Source organism: Schistocerca gregaria, unplaced genomic scaffold (genome assembly GCF_023897955.1).
Source record: "Schistocerca gregaria isolate iqSchGreg1 unplaced genomic scaffold, iqSchGreg1.2 ptg000428l, whole genome shotgun sequence".
NCBI lineage: Eukaryota > Metazoa > Arthropoda > Insecta > Orthoptera > Acrididae > Schistocerca > Schistocerca gregaria.
In genome coordinates, this window is record NW_026061855.1 from 22,129 (window position 1) to 38,496 (window position 16,368).

Here is a 16,368-nt window from a genome sequence, read left to right on the forward strand (position 1 = left end):
CTCGAAAAGAAACTCTATTTAGTAATCTTACTGGGTCCTCTGTTCAGTTTCGATGTCAGATTGCTGGCCAGATTGGCCAAGCGGTTCTAGGCGCTACAGTTTGGAACCGCGCGACTGCTACTGTCGCAGTTCTAATTCTGCCTTGGGCCTGGATGTCCTTAGGTTAGTTAGGTTTAAGTAGCTCTAAGGTCTAGGGGACTGATGATCTCAGAAGTTAAGTCCCATATTGCTCAGAGCCATTTGAACCATTTTGATGTTAGATTCCATTTCCTTCTGTTTGGTCTTTTACATAAATGGTAAATGACCAAAACCAGTCGTAATAAAAAGTAACCTCTCACTACACTTACCTCTCTGTGAAAGGAATTATTAGTTGAAGCCATAGTGTTCGCAGTTAAATTTTTCTGTTACCATAATCATACGACCTTAAAGCTTTTTAAAAAACTGGCTCAGAGCACTATGGGACTTAACATCTGACGTCATCAGTTCCCTAGACATACAACTATTTAAACCTAACTAACGTAAGGGCAGCACACACATCCATGCCCGAGGCAGGATTCGAACCTGTGACTGTAGCAGCAGCATGGTTCCAGACTAAAGCGCCTAGAACGGCTCGGCCACAACGGCCGGCCACTGTTATTCACATATGTATTCAACAATTCGTGTAAAATTACTTTTTGGATTAGTTTACAGTCTTAAAACTGCAGGTGTAGACTCCAAATTCAAGTTTCAAAGTAATTAATGAAATTGGTGTTTGTGTGCTTGGAGATGGTTTCGTTATCCATACTCTCTCCCCAAAATAGTTGTATTCCACAAATATATCTTAGTTTAAGTTTGTACTATTAGTCTTTGAAATTAGTTCGCTTTGAAAGGAAACATAGTTTCGGTAATGGCAATCGGATGTCCCTATTAGTGTTGGTTCTTGCGAGCACTGTAAAAAAAGTCTGGTACAAACATTTGCAACGATCAGAACTACATGTGGTTCAGTTAGATGATGCAGTGTCATGTTTAGTACTTCCAATGTGGATGGAACAATATTTTCAGATTAATACTACACGAGATTGTAGATGGCTGATGTAGAAATGTTTATTACTCTTCATGTAACATACAGCTATTACTTACTTTGCATGCTCCACAATTTTAAAATGTTATTGCTCACTTAACCGGCATCCTTAACAAAGGATGTGTTACATCTAGCTGATTATCCTGAAGGATGTATATTATACCTTCTCTTACAGGTGCTTACAATGTCGATTGACTTGTATATTGTGTTAAGTGTATCTTCGGCAGAAGTTTGAACAGCTAACTATATCTTGATTCTCTGTTGTTACTAGATCAGTTATGGTTTTCACACTACAGAGTGTGGTTCTGAAGTAAAAGGACAGAATTTAAATCATAAAATTTTATTGTCTACTGTTCTTCACATTGTTAAATGCTCTTCTGTTGCTGTTTGATATAATGCGTACTATTATGCATTTATTGTTATACAGGGTGTTACAAAAAGGTACGGCCAAATTTTCAGGAAACATTCCTCACACACAAATAAAGGGAAGATGGTGTTATGTCGACATGTGTCCAGAAACGCTTAATTTCCATGTAAGAGCTCATTTTAGTTTCGCCATTATGTATTGATTCACCGCCATGATTTCATACGGGATACTACATGTGCTGCTAGAACATGTGCCTTTACAAGCACGACACAACATGTGGTTCATGCACAATGGAGCTCCTGCACATTTCAGTAGAAGTGTTCGTACGCTTCTCAACAACAGATTCAGTTACCGATGGATTGGTAGAGGCGGACCAATTCCATGGCCTCCACGCTCTCCTGACCTCAACCCTCTTGACTCTCATTTATGGGGGCATTTGAAAGCTCTGGTCTACGCAACTCCGCCAAATGTAGAGACTCTTCGTGCTCGCATTGTGGACGTCTGTGATACAATACGCCATTCTCCAGAGCTGCATCAGAGCATCAGGGATTCCATGCGATGGAGGGTGGATGCATGTTTCCTAGCTAACGGAAGATATTTTGAACATTTCCTGTAACAAAGTGTTTGAAGTCACGCTGGTACGTTCTGTTGCTGTGTTTCCATTCCATGATTAATGTGATTTGAAGAGAAGTAATAAAATGAGCTATAACATGGAAAGTAAGCGTTTCCAGACACAAAGAAAGTAAATATGTTACGTGGACATGTGTGTGAGGAATGTTTCCTGAAAGTTTGGCCATACCTTTTTGTTAACACCCTGTATATGTGGACTGATAATGTGTGCTCTACATTTTGGGGGACATCATACATACTGTTAACATATTTTTAAATAATAGCCAATAATGCTAACTGAAATTAAGCTTGTAAATTGGATTTTTTAAACATTTTAATTAGTAAAACCCATTACTTCCTCTATAAGTCTTATAGAAATACATGGGGACTTTCGAAAAAGAAATTTATTCTGTTCTATAATCTACATATTAAAAAGTCTATATATTTTGTCTTGGTTGAAGTCAGTCGTTATCTGAACATGTATGGGCTATCATCATGACAATAAATTCCACTGCAAAGTATTTCAACTGACAGACATATCAGCTCTCTTAAAGATTAGCTTTGTGCTGAACATGCAGTGTGTTATTGCTGTATGATGCTTTCCTATAGATACACAATAACTATCTAAGTTAGTATTTTAGACAAAGATTGTAACATTTCAGTGGAACAATTTCAATTTAATTATGAGGAATTTTAACTTCTGTACCAGATCAAACAATATGTGTAATTATTTCCACTATTATTAAAATGAGGAAAATACTTTCATGCCAAGCAGCTTTAATTATTAGCTAAGGAGTGACCTGTGTGTACCAGTTAAACAGTTTTCAATGTCTCATTGAATGGTACATGTAACAAATCTCTATGAAGTGTCCACATGTAAAAATTATATTTATTCAGTAAGTGCTGTTCCTGTTAAAAGCACTTTCCTGTCAGTGCATAGAAAATAATGTTTATTACTTACGGTTTGCTTGCATGTATTGAGTGTACTATGCATTAAGTAACAATTCACAAATCTTCCTTCTCTTTGTGTCAAATAGCCTTAGATGACCTAGCGCTCTGACACCACTTCCACTAACTTTGACTTTTGGTTTCCTTTCCTGTCGGCCTCTCTTGGTCAACTCTTGATTTTTCGACCCCAACGGTATTAGGTTGCGAGCCCGAGGGTGTCCCTCATTCTCTTTCTCTAATCTTACATTCCATATGGAGGAGAGCCTCCATAGATGTGAAGTCAGCCCTGCTAGGAATGCAAACCTGTAAGACAAAATGTCGCCCTCCAAACTGAGGGTAATATGACAATACTGGTAATCTGTGCTAGAATCGTAGTACTCACAAGCTTCAGAACAAGCCCCAGATATGAAGGTTGATGAAAAGATGGCGAGATCATACCATAATGGGTGTGTAGACATCATGCACCCTCTACTACTCTCATTTGGGAACAATGTGGCCTGTGGTTGATGACGTCCCTCTGTATCAAAACTGAAGGAGTTGAGACATAAACCACATAAAATGGTAACAGTTGCTGCATTTGTATCATCGCCAAAAGAAGTAAATGAGAATAATGGTAACCCCCTCCTGGAGCCATTACTAGAGGGACAATCCTAGAGAGAAGCTTAGCACTTCAACACTGCACCGAGAGAAATCAACAAATGAGACAGATGAGGTTGGTGTTCCAAAATTACTGAGACGTTATGCACTGGGTTGGTCATTAATGAAGGATAGAACTAAAGTTATGTTGCTGGTGCGAAATGTGAAGACTGAAGTGAAAGTGCTTCCTCAATTTCAGCAACAGTGCCCCACAATGTTTCGACAGTTTACTTCAACCTAAAACAGTTCATTGCACAGCATCTCAAAAAATGTAATGTTCCCGATTGTCAGTCATCCCAGATCTAACGGATGTCTGCACTAATAGTCTTCATTTGGAACCTGGTGACCACTACTAGGAGAAATACGACAGTTACTGAAGAAGACGGTTCTGCATCTTTAACAGGAAGATGACATGATGTACAGTCAGCTTGATAAGGGGCCTGAAGAATCTTCACCTGCTGTTTTCTATTTGGAAGAGGGACATAAGATGCCTGTAGGCCAACATCATTCCACAAAACTTAAAATTCTGACAAATAAGCTCTACCTGCCAACCAGCCAGCACGTTTCTTCCTGTTGTGTACTTGTCTCACCTTTGCTGGAAAGTCCAGCATAAGAGCCAAGAAACCAATATACACAGAGCAGTTGACAACGACTGCCTGTGGCTACATGTTGTGAGATTCTGACATGCTTGTACCTCAGTCACTCGGAACACATCGTTGCATCTCAGAATCTTCAGCTGAATGCAATTTTAAATACCAGTGCACTGCTACTTTCGTCTGGCGTGGAAGTGGACAGCTTAGAATGAATAAAGTGCGAGATGCCAATCTTAGTAGATGTACCATCCCGATGTTTCACGAACCAATTTTTGAGATGTGGTAGTACTGTGGGTGATCTATAAAATGCCAAAGGACAGTGGTAACTCTATGGGTCGCTGTTCCTAAGTTGGCCTGTCTCTGGCTTTACATCAGAACATTTCTTGAGGGAGATAGGATAACCGGAAGAGTGCAATGTGCTACGTGGCACAAGAAACTGCCACCTGTTCTCCAATATCTGTGTTGACTTCGCACTGAACTACAGCAACAAAGAAGACCATCCAGAACTTGGGATATAAGGTAACAAGGTACAAAGAAACATGTTATTGTGAGGAGAAAATTGTGTCCCAGTCACTTCTGTTAACCTGGCTTCAGTGTAACATCAGCCACAGTTCCCACAGGTGTGATGCGCTGTTGCAACATTAGTTCTGACGAGGAGTAGTACACAAGTATCTCATGAGCAAGGGCAGTATTGGAAAAAAGAGCCTGTTGGTTGTTTCACTTCATGTATTCTTCACAAGCTGTTTATGTATGTGCCTCGCCTGCAGAGTTGCTATTACCTTTTTTCTTATTCATTGTATTTAATCATACAATACAGTTAAATAAATGTTAGCTGAGCATTATTCTCTACATCTGTTCTGCACCACGTAGGAAATGGTTAACATTTCAAGAAAGATGACTTCGTTGTGTGTAATGTGCATATTAAAATGAATGCACTGGATAAGTGAGGTAAATTGGCATCTATAAGATAACAAAACCCATGAATATTTTGCAAATAATTAGTGGCAGAATTCCATGATTTATGAATTAAATGTACTGAAAGTAATTTAGCACCATTTTGGCTATTTACTTATGAGCAATAAACTGTTCAGCGTTTTTGACTATATAACATGTTCAGTGCTGATAAAAACATTAATAGAACAACGTTTAACAGCTTGGTATCGTCCTTTTACTACAAAATACATCTATATTTACTGTGCAGCTACCTTGGTGTGTTTATTTCGCACCGAAAGGGGTTTTATGCAGTCTGTGCAGCAGAACTTTGGTTTTTGTGTGTGTGTGTGTGTACTTTCTGTTACTGTGTCTTTCATTGTCATATTTGGGTGGCCAATGATAAACTTAACAGACGACAGCGCTAGTGGAATAATGACGTTTCTTTAATACAGTAATTTATATGAATTTAGAGCGCCTGTGTAATACTTCATTGTAACGTGATAATTAAGAGACTTGGATAAAATTCGTTATTGCAGTTATCTGCTCATTTTTTAGTTACAAAAATTGTATCCTGGAATGTGAACATCCACCGTAATACACTCGTTTGTTTTAGCACTACAGTCAAGAGACTTGTCATAATGCCAAGCTATACAAGAACTGACGACTTGCAGTTTTGAGTGTATACATCAGTTACATTGAAGTATACTATGAACAGCTTCTCATAAATTGAGACTGCCAATTTAGATGTTGCATCTGTTCAGTAAGGATGTCTTACTGCTCATTGTTTTATGCACTGCAGGTGATGTGAATTAACTTTGTCTCCTCGCCACCACAAACAAGATACAAAATCTGCAGTTTGCTCTCGCTGTTGTCCGTGTCCAGTGTGTTTCACAATTCCTAACACAGGCCTTCATGGTTTGTAGAGGAGACTTTGTACATTTCTGGACATGAGCTCATTACCAAAACTTCGTCTACTAAGCTTTCTATCAAAAAGTGTAACAGGAAACGTGAAATGCCCTGCATTTATTAGTGATCAGATTGATGGCAGATGCTTTGCACAGTTTATTGAGCGTCAGTATGAAAGTGTCTTATATATCTAGTTTTGCAGCATCTGCTACTATGTAGCAAGTGGAATTACGTCCAATTATTACACACAAAATTATGAAGTTAACGTCTAATTGCTATGTTTCTTCCAGTGTTACCAGTTGGGGTCTTTGGAAGTTCATTGTTCATTGGAAAGTTAACATAGCTAACGTAATGAACTAAGTTTGGAGAGTTGTAAATGATGGGGTTTTTGTTGGAGAGAAATTTGGCGGTGAATAAACTTCCTTCCACTTCACAAGCTTTCCTTCAATCTTCCTTAATGAACATCAGTGTGCAGTAATAGAAATACCTTGTTATTCTATGATGCCCATAAAATTCTCTGGTAATATTTCTACAATGAAACCTGGACAAAGTCTGTAAAATTAATAGCAAAGTTCTCCATGCGAATTAAACCAATGACTTTACGGCTTATGGATGTGAACAATACAATTAGTTTCTTCACAGTAGTATGAACACTCTGATAATATTTAAGAACGAAGTGATGAATTATGCAAATACTGGTTTGCAAGACACTTTAATTCTCTCATAAAGAACAAAGAAGTTTGTTAAAAGTTACTATGTGGGGTTATGTAATTTTGAATGTAAAAGACACAGGTCTTAAAAATGTACCAGTGTAACTTGAATTTCTAAAGATTCCCACGCATGAGAGTAGAGGACTCATCGCTCTGTAATTTGTGTTAATTGATTTGAAACATGTAAAAACGAAATGTTCTGGACAGTTTTGAAGTTGAGTGTCAAGTTTGGAAGTTGGTAAGCGCTCTTTCGCCAACAATGAATTGATAAAGTCCAGGTATACGCACACAATCTACGGGGAGTCGAAAAGCACTTGGTTCCTCAAGTTACTAACTATTTGTGTTATTCCGTTGAACTTCCACTATATTACACATCTAAATGAGTAAATTATGGCTTTATGAATGTCTGAATTTGGTCAATTATGTGAGATAATAATTATAAAATTTCTGTTGTCCTTGGAAGCTGTAATGTAGGCAACCTGAAATTAATAACCATCCCAGAGCCCGGTACCAGTGTCGCCATCTTAGTGACAACCAGGGACATGGAAGACATGATTGAATACCAGTTACAGGAACAATTGTTATAATCGTTGTAACCAAAGTGCTCACATAACAAGAAGGCAAAGTCAGATTTACAGTATGCTCTGACTGCCTGCATAGTGACTTTAACATATTGAACCTTGAGTTACTGGCACTGCGTTTTCACTTGTTACTTCAATGTTTTTATTAGACCAGCTACTGGCTACAGATGTCTACCCCCCCCCCCCCCCCTCCCCAGTCAAATGTATGTATTCATTCATGTAATAGGTTGTCACCCCTACACTGACATTTTTGTAGTATACCAGCAGTTTAAAAATGCTCCCCTGAGAACAAACAGGTGAAAATGTTTCTCTGTAAAAGAATGACAGAAAAGTGGGGAACCAGCTGCACAGTCTCATTTTCGTTTCTTCATCAAACATTTTGGCGCATGAACGTACGCTGTTGTAACATGGAACATTGCACATCTTTTATCCCATCTCTCTGAGTTAAGTATTCATACTCCACTAAAATGGGGAACAAAAAGATGGCTATAGGGGTGTGGAAAACATGAAAATAATTCCCCCTACCACCCCCCCCTACCCCCCACCGTGACGATGCCTGGAAAAATCTAGGCTCCACTCACTCTCAGCAGCGGTCTCCACCAGTTATCTCTACCACTGCCACTGTCGCCTCTGTTCCACAGTGTCTCTCTGCTACTCTCTCAATGCAAAAACGCGAATATGTTCTTCCTTAATTCAGTTCCATGCAGTCAGACCCAAAGGACAGCATGTGGCTAAAAGTTACCTTCCCACTATGTCCAGTCGATACTCGACTCGTCTCAGGAATATAGTACTATTTCTAGGATCAATATTTTTTATAGCTGAATCCTTAATGGTCTCGACATTCACCTCGACCAAAACAGATTCATTGGGCTGTAGGACAGGTTCCCTGCATAGATCATGGAGCTGATCTCTATTCGATATGAAGGGTTCCCATTGAGAAACTCAGTTGCAGGACTGGTCTTCCACCCACAGTAACAACTTGACCAGTATATTGACCCTGTCGACGAGTGCTAATGAACAGGCTTCTGTGGTGTTTGCAATCATAGAACTTGTGAAATCAACAGATTAAATCTGGTTCCTTACTGTGTCATCTGTTTTTCAGTGAATTACCAAAGAACGAAGATCTGATCTACTGTTCAGAACCTTGGCTCTCTGAATTCATCAATTACTAATTTTCAAGAGTTGAGTTCTCTATACGAGCAGCTGGACAAGATGACGTATCTTAGACAAATGTGTGTTATTGTTGAGTGGCCCTCCTTAGTCAATCATCCTCGTTTATGGACTGCATAGATTAGCAGCGTTTTCCTTTCTGGTATTTCTTCTTTGGTCCATACAATTATCTGCTGGTGTAGTCTGCTGCAAGTAAGTTTCTCACGTCCAGTCTGGATCAATTTGGCTTGTATTCTGTTTTCACCTGGGCTTCCCTTCTTAAGCTATTTGATTCGTTTGGAAATCATGCTGTGTGCATTGGGAAAGGGGGGGAGGGAGGAGGGACGACAGTGGTGTGGGTCAGCCGTAGTTAGAATGGAAATAGAATCCTACTTTGGTTTCATTACAATTGGAGATGGTAGAAGTACTCCTTCCATCTTCTGGCGATTTCAGTCGTTTGCAACTATTTTACATCTTCGACAATATCCTTTGTAGCCTGTGAACGTTCTAAGCGTTACTGTGACACTGTCTGCTCTCGCCTGTTTCTGCATCCACGATGATGTCCTTGATATACTTCCTCTTCGCTCTTCTCAGTGTTGTCAGGGTAGCTCTTGAAGCCACCTCAAATTGTTCTTAATTCTGCACAAGATTTGTCTCCAGCAAACCCCTTCTCATGGTTTTCGGTCTCTGTTCAGAAGGAATTAAAGCTTGTAAATCATTACACACATAGAACTGGTCACGTTATTGTTAAACTCCAACAACAGCGAAAAATACTCCACCAACAACACCAACTCCATCAAACAACTCAAAAAAAGCACTTCGAACTTTATCTCAACGAGCAATGCATCTGAATGATTCACAGCTCTTCCTTTCGTCTGTCGCAGCCGTCAGCCTGATCACGTGACTCGCCAGCAGCGCCTCTCGTGGCGCCTCAACCAATGTCCGTCCGACAAATTGGTTGTGTGTCGGTGTTTTGACCGACCGACCAACTTTCACTGTCGGGCGCGACGCACCACTGGATAGCCGACCCAACAGATTGTGTCGAGTGTGCGTGATCGTGCCAACCACCCGACTAAAATTCATGTTTTGTCACAGCCGACGGAATTAAATAGTATTCTAATATACATGTCGACGTCCGAGGAGAAGATACTTTAAGGACTGAGTTTTTAAAGAAATTTAAAGACTGCTGATGTATTTGCGGCACATCGTGCGAGGAGTATTAACAATAGAGATGCAAGAAATGAGGCACCTGTTTCATTTTTTAACGAATACATATTGGTTTCTCTTTATGCAACACGAGGTTAGGTCTGTCGACCTTCTTTCTCTTTTTAGGTTTTATTTCCGATACTTATCGGAAATGAAATCTAAAACTGAAGTATCGACATTCCATGGACGTTAATTCATAAAATGTACTTGCTTCACTGTTGTAAGTACTGAAAAATTCCAGCCTATATGCATGCCATGTGCCATGTAGTTTTTTCAGTTCTAACAGTCGCTAAATGCTTCATTTCTTATTCATCTGTTGTATTTATTAGATGATGCGCGCCTCCACCATGTGTAATCTTTCTTCTTCGAATATGGGTCTCGGAAATTTACAGGTAATCTTGTTGTGCTACATCCACAAATAAATCAATAATGTTTTCACGAATGACTTTTGTTTTATTTATTTTGCTTTACCACGATGTATTTTCTCAGTCAACTATAAATCACGTTGCACATTTCAGGAACAACTTTAGTTAATAATTGTGGCAGCAGAAGAACACTGAATCTTACGTCTCCTGCCATTGGCGACAAATCGTAATATACGTAGCTAACAGTCTCTCCTCGAAGTTTACAACCTCTGTCAGGACTGCAGTATTTTCGCTTAAGAATGGTTTTATGATGTTCAGCTGTTTCGTAATGCACGATTCACCCGTTTTTGCTTTTGTGAAAAACCGAGCGGGATCCCATAGGGCAAACACAATGAACTAAACATAAAATAAAGAAACTACGACAGCAGGCCCGCATTGTAATCACAGAGTTTAGTCGGTCGGGACGTGTGTAGGCTGTCATGGAATTGGTCGTCTGTCAGCCAGTAAATTGGTGGGTGTGCAGGGGTGTTATATACGCCCTAATTAACGCAAATAAAGTTCGTTTATACTCAAACTAATGACAAATGCGACTTCCCTGCTTTCCGACGCTGAGCTGCCTCTACTTCCTTTGCCTCGTCTGACGATAGCCAACACAGCCGGATAAATGTTTTCGCTATGGCACCAATTTTAATTACTTGCTGATGAACAAAAGAATCGTTCGCAAAGTATGGCACACAGGTTTTTAGTGACACCACATTCCGTGTGCAAATTGTGGTATCCATAGATATAGGCAAATATTAACTCCTATTTCGTAGCTGGAGGAGTAGCAGGTTAAAGTTTAACGTCCTGTTGACAACGAGGAGGAGCATATTCATGGAAGGATGGAGTAGGAAATCGGCCATGCCCTTTCAAGAGAACCAACATGGCATTCGCAGTAAATAGTTAAGGGAAATTACAGAAAACCTATACTTACCTGACCGGACGCAGGTTTGCACTGTCAACCTCCCGAATACGAGTACATTTTGCTAACTACTGCGTTACCTTGCTCGATAATTTCATAGTAGTTTCGAGGAACGATCCTGAGCTTACAAACAAACCTTAACGAGAAATCGTGGTCAGCCGCTCAAGCGATCTTCCCTCAAGCATTGCCAGTAACTTCCCATTGGATGTCGCCAGTGATCTGTCGTAATTTTCGCATCGATATACTACATAATTGGTAAGGTATAGTATTGAAACACTTAAGTAAGAAACTTGTTACGAGATGTCGGAATCTGCTGCTTCGAAATCTAGTTTTTCGAGCTCTTTCTATCATTCAGTTACGAGGCCAGGTATCACTGTCTCTCCATCCTGATAGTAGTAACTTTCAGAGAATTCTGTGGTGAGAATCACCGTGTGAGCTGATACAAGAATATGGATTGTCCACAGCCACTTATGGAACTGCTCCTGCTGCCTTTATTGCGACTACATGTCTCCAACAGTTAGGCTTCGAAAATCAAGACAAGTTTTCAGTGGCAGCCTAAACTTCGTTGATTAGTTTCTATGTGGGCGACTTCATAGGCGAGTCAGATATGGAATCTGAAACTCAGAAACCCAGGTGACTCAGCTATCAGCTTCTGGATGGTTTCTACTGAGGAAATGGAACTCCAGTAGCCACAAGGTTGTGGAACAAATTCCAGTGCAGCACACAGAAACGTTTGTACCTTGTAATCTCATTGATGGAGAAGTAATAAAAACATTAGGAATCTTACGGTACCACAGCTCTTATCCTTTTGAGTGCCACTCGAAGCTGAAGAATCATCGGTGCTCAAAGATCGCCTGTCTACAACAGCATTCATTTTTGAGCAACTAGGCCTTTTTGACCCATTAGTCACAAGATGGAACTGTTCTTGCAGCGCTTATGTCAACTAAGCCTTGACTTGTATTAAGTCCTTCTATCCAACCTAGCTGATGAATGGAATGTCCTTTATATGTAACTGCCTTAACGAACTGATATTTTTATTAGCAGGCATGTCATTCCCTGTCCTCAATACATTAAATTCGAAATTCCATGTTTCTGTGATGTTTCACAGTTGGCATATGATGCCTGTGTATACATCATATGTGTTCTTCCCAACAACAAGATAGTAGTTTCATTGGCTGTGGCCGAATCTCGTTTAGCCCCTGTCACAGAACTATCTGTTCTGTGACTGGAATTATGAGATGCTTTTCGTCTTGCTCGGCTCATTCATAATTTGGCCAGTGACTTAGACATTGTAAACAGTAGTGATATCCATATTTGGACGGATTCTCCAATAGTTCTCAGCTGGCTGCAACGTAGTCTCACAGGAAAACCTTTGTTGTCAACAGAGTCTCTGAAATTCAGGAAATGAGTTGTTTCCAACTGGAGACACATCAAATCAGAAGACACTCCCACTGATTGCTTATCACGTGGCATCAGCGCAGCACATATGGATTCACTTTTGCAGTGGTGCTCTGCCCCATCATGGCTATTCAGTAGTGACCTGGACTACAGCACTTTTCCTTCACTTGTGATAGGAGATGCGCCAGAAAGGGGTGTAGGTGTCTTTGATGTCTGTTATTGAGCTTAATGCTGAATCGTAGTGTAAGTATTCCCCTTTAAAGGAAACTCAAAGGATTTTGGCTTATGCACTAAGGTTTGTTAACAATATAAGGCGGCAACAAACAGAGGATAACTGGGCCACTCACCCCACAGGAATACCAAAACGCTATCAAAAGAGCTTTTGGCATAGTTGGTGATTGCGCTCGTGAGATCGCTTTGTTGAAGGCCAGTTACGCGGTTATAAGGCATATGACAGGAACCGTAGCGTCTATATCAGTGTCAGGTGGTGTTCATGTTTGTCCTAAACTCTCTAGTGAACCTGTGCCCTTTCAAATTCCTCTTCCCCCTGTGGGTCCAGGGCAAGAATAGGCCAACGGTATTCCTGCCCGTCCTAAGTGGCGACTAAAAAGAGTCCCTCTCCCTCAAGAGGGTAGATTGAGCCTGCATCCAGAAACGGTTCCACTACTTATATTTGTGGTCATTTGGTTTTTCACTTATTATGGTTTCTTCCTTCCTTTGGTTCCTTTCATTATCCTCCTCCCTCTTACTGTCTTCCCTCCTTCTCCTTCCCCCTCTTCCTCCTCCGTCCCCCTCTTCCTCCCCCCTCTTCCTTCCTCCTCTGCCTTCTCCCCCGCCCCTTCCTCCTCAGCCTTCTCCCTCGACATTCCTTCCTCCTCCACCTTACCCCATCCTTCCCCCCTACTTTTCCCTCCTTCCACCCCTGCACCCTTCCCCCATCCTTCCCCCCTCCGCCCCCTCCTCTGTTCCCCCCTCCCCCTCCTCCTTTCCCCCCTCCCCCTCATTTCCCCACTCCTTCCCCACTCCTCCTCATGCTCATCCTCCTTCCCCCTCCACCTCCTCCTCCTCCTCCTCCTCCTCCTCCTCCACTTCCTCCTTCCCCCCTCCCCCCTCCCCCTCCTCCTCTTCCTACTGATCCTCTTCCTTCCCCCCTCCTTCTCCGCTCCTTCTCCTGCTCCTCCTTCCCTGGCCTCCGCCTCGGCGTTTGAGACAGTCTGCCCTCTCTCTCCCTCTCTCCCTACATTTTCCTCTCCTTCTTTCCTCCCTGTGTGCCTGAAGGCCGACCCACACGTTCACACGCGTATTCGGTGACGGGCTAACGCGTAATTCACCGCGCTGGGTAGACAAGTAAGGCACGCACATACCCCCTGGTATAGGCCGGGCCCAGGGAAACCTTCCGACCATGCCTATTGTTCCCTCTGTCCGTTTCTTGGGAGGTGTGACATGAGGTGGGAGTGCCCTTTGAGAGGGTCCCCACAAGGAAGGAACGCGCCATTGGAGACGTTGGCAATCATAAGGGGATTACTCCGCAATGGATATCTCTTCTTCTCTCTCGACTTCAGTCAAAAAACGGAAACTTGACCAGCCACCAGTTACAAAAGTACTACCGCCTGCCACAAAGTTCCTTGTAATTTCTAGATCTGTGGATGGACAAGATTTTTCTTCTTTCAACCCTTTAGTTGTCCAGAAGAGCGTAGATGCCAAAGCTGGATGTGTAAAATCACGTACCAGGATGCGTAGCGGTACCCTGTTACTAGAAACTGAGAGCACCTTCCAGGCACAAAAACTGCTTCGGGCCACACTCCTAAACGTTCCCTGTCTGGGTGGAGGCTCACCGCACTTTAAATTCGTCTCATGGTGTGGTATACACTAGATCGATGGACTGACTGACGAGGAGATTCAGTATTTCCTCGCTGAGCAGGGCATGACGGCTGTCCATAGGGTCATGGAAAAGGTCAACAATGACCTTGTACCAACCCGAACACTTTTCTTGACCATTGATAGTGTTCAACAGCTGCTGTGCATCAGAGCGGGCTACGAGGTTATTTCTTTTCGCCCCAAAGTCCCGACACCTACGCGCTGCTACCAGTGTAAGCGTTTTAATCACACTCGCCAGTCTTGTTTTAACGCGGCTAAATGTCAATTGTGGCAGGGATGTCCATGAGGGTGACCGTCCACCTCCATCTCATCATTCTGTGAACTGTCAAGAGTGACCATGCAGCATCCTCCCACGACTGTCCCATCTACAAGGAAGAACGCTGTATACAGGAAATTCGGGTCAAAGAGAAACTATCCACCTCAGCTCCTCGCAAGCTATTTGCTATTAGGAAGCCCACGCTGCTGCCAGCGGGGAAATATAGTACCGTCCTCGCCGCTCCTCGGACTACCAGGGAGTTATCGATGCAGACACGCGATCTGATCTTAAGCACTACGGTCGTCCGTTCGGCCAGTGCTAAGACCGCCCGGTCGACGTCTCCTCTTCCTCCCGTCACCCCTCAGACACAAGCACCTTCATCAGCTTCTGCCAAGACGAAAACCCAGAAGTCAGATGCACGGGCCTTCAAGAAGGGACCGTCCAGTGCAGACTTCCTACGAACCTCGAACTCCCAGCTATCGACCAGTACTACCACTAAACGACCTTCCAAGAAGGCTCATAGGAAGCAATGTTCTCCTTCTCCGCCACGGCGCATTTCTTTTCCTGCTGCACCCAGCGGTTGCCGCTCCAAGCCGTCATCCGTTTCCCCTGGCCGCACCGCTGGTAGCCCAACATCTGGCCGTTCACCGTTGGAGGAAGCTCCCCCTCCCGGCCATCTTAACAAGATGGCCGATGAACCTATTGAACCAATGGACAATGACAATCCGCCTATTGATAGCGGCGGCAGTGCTCGCTCAAAGCCAGGCCCTCAGCGGCCTTTGAGGTGACCCCCTTCTTGCATCTTGTTTTTCTTCTCATGATTGCACTTACTCACTGGAATATTCGCGGCATTCGCTCCAACCGAGAGGACTTAAAGGTGCTGCTCCACTTGCACTGTCCGCTCGTCATAGCTCTCCAGGAAATGAATCGATCAAATTGCCTTGGCACACTATATCCTGTGCGTTTTTGACCTACCCACTGCTGCAGGTATTTCAGCTCATGGAGTGGTTATGTTGCTGGTCCAGGATGATATTTACTACGATCCCATCACATTGAACACGGGCCTGCAGGCAGTTGCCGTCCGAATTACTCTCCCCACTTTCACTTTTTCCGTTTGTACCGTTTACACTCATTCGTCATCTGCTGCTACTGGGGCAGACATGATGCAAATTATTGCTCAGCTGCCTGCACCATTTTTGTTAACTGGAGACTTCTATGCTCACCATCCTCTTTGGGGCTCTCCAGCATCCTGTCCGAGGGGCTCTCTTTTAGCAGACGTTTTGAACCAGCTCAATCTTGTCAGCCTCAATACTGCCGCCCCTACTTTTCTTTTGGACACAACTCACACCTATCCCCATTTATTCCTCTATATGTACTACCCAACTTGCACGCTGTTTTGAGTGGTATGCACTTTCTGCTACATATTAGAGTGACCACTTCCCTTGTGTTATCCATCTCCTGCATCATACCCCATCTACATGCTCAACTAGTTGGCACATCTCCAAAGCAGACTGGGGGCTCTTCTCTTCCAGGGCGACCTTCCAGGATCAAACCTTCGCAAGCTGCGATAGTCAGGTCGCACACCTCACGGAAGTCATTCTCACTGCTGCTGTATATTCCATTCCTCACACTGCTTCTTCTCCACGTCGCGCACCGGTCCCTTGGTGGACCACAGCAGGTAGATACGCTATACGTGCTCGTCGACATGCTTTACGCACCTTTAAACGCCACCATACGATGGCGAATTGTATTAATTATAAACGATTACGTGCACAGTGTCGTCGTGTTATTAAAGAAAGCAAGAAAGACAGC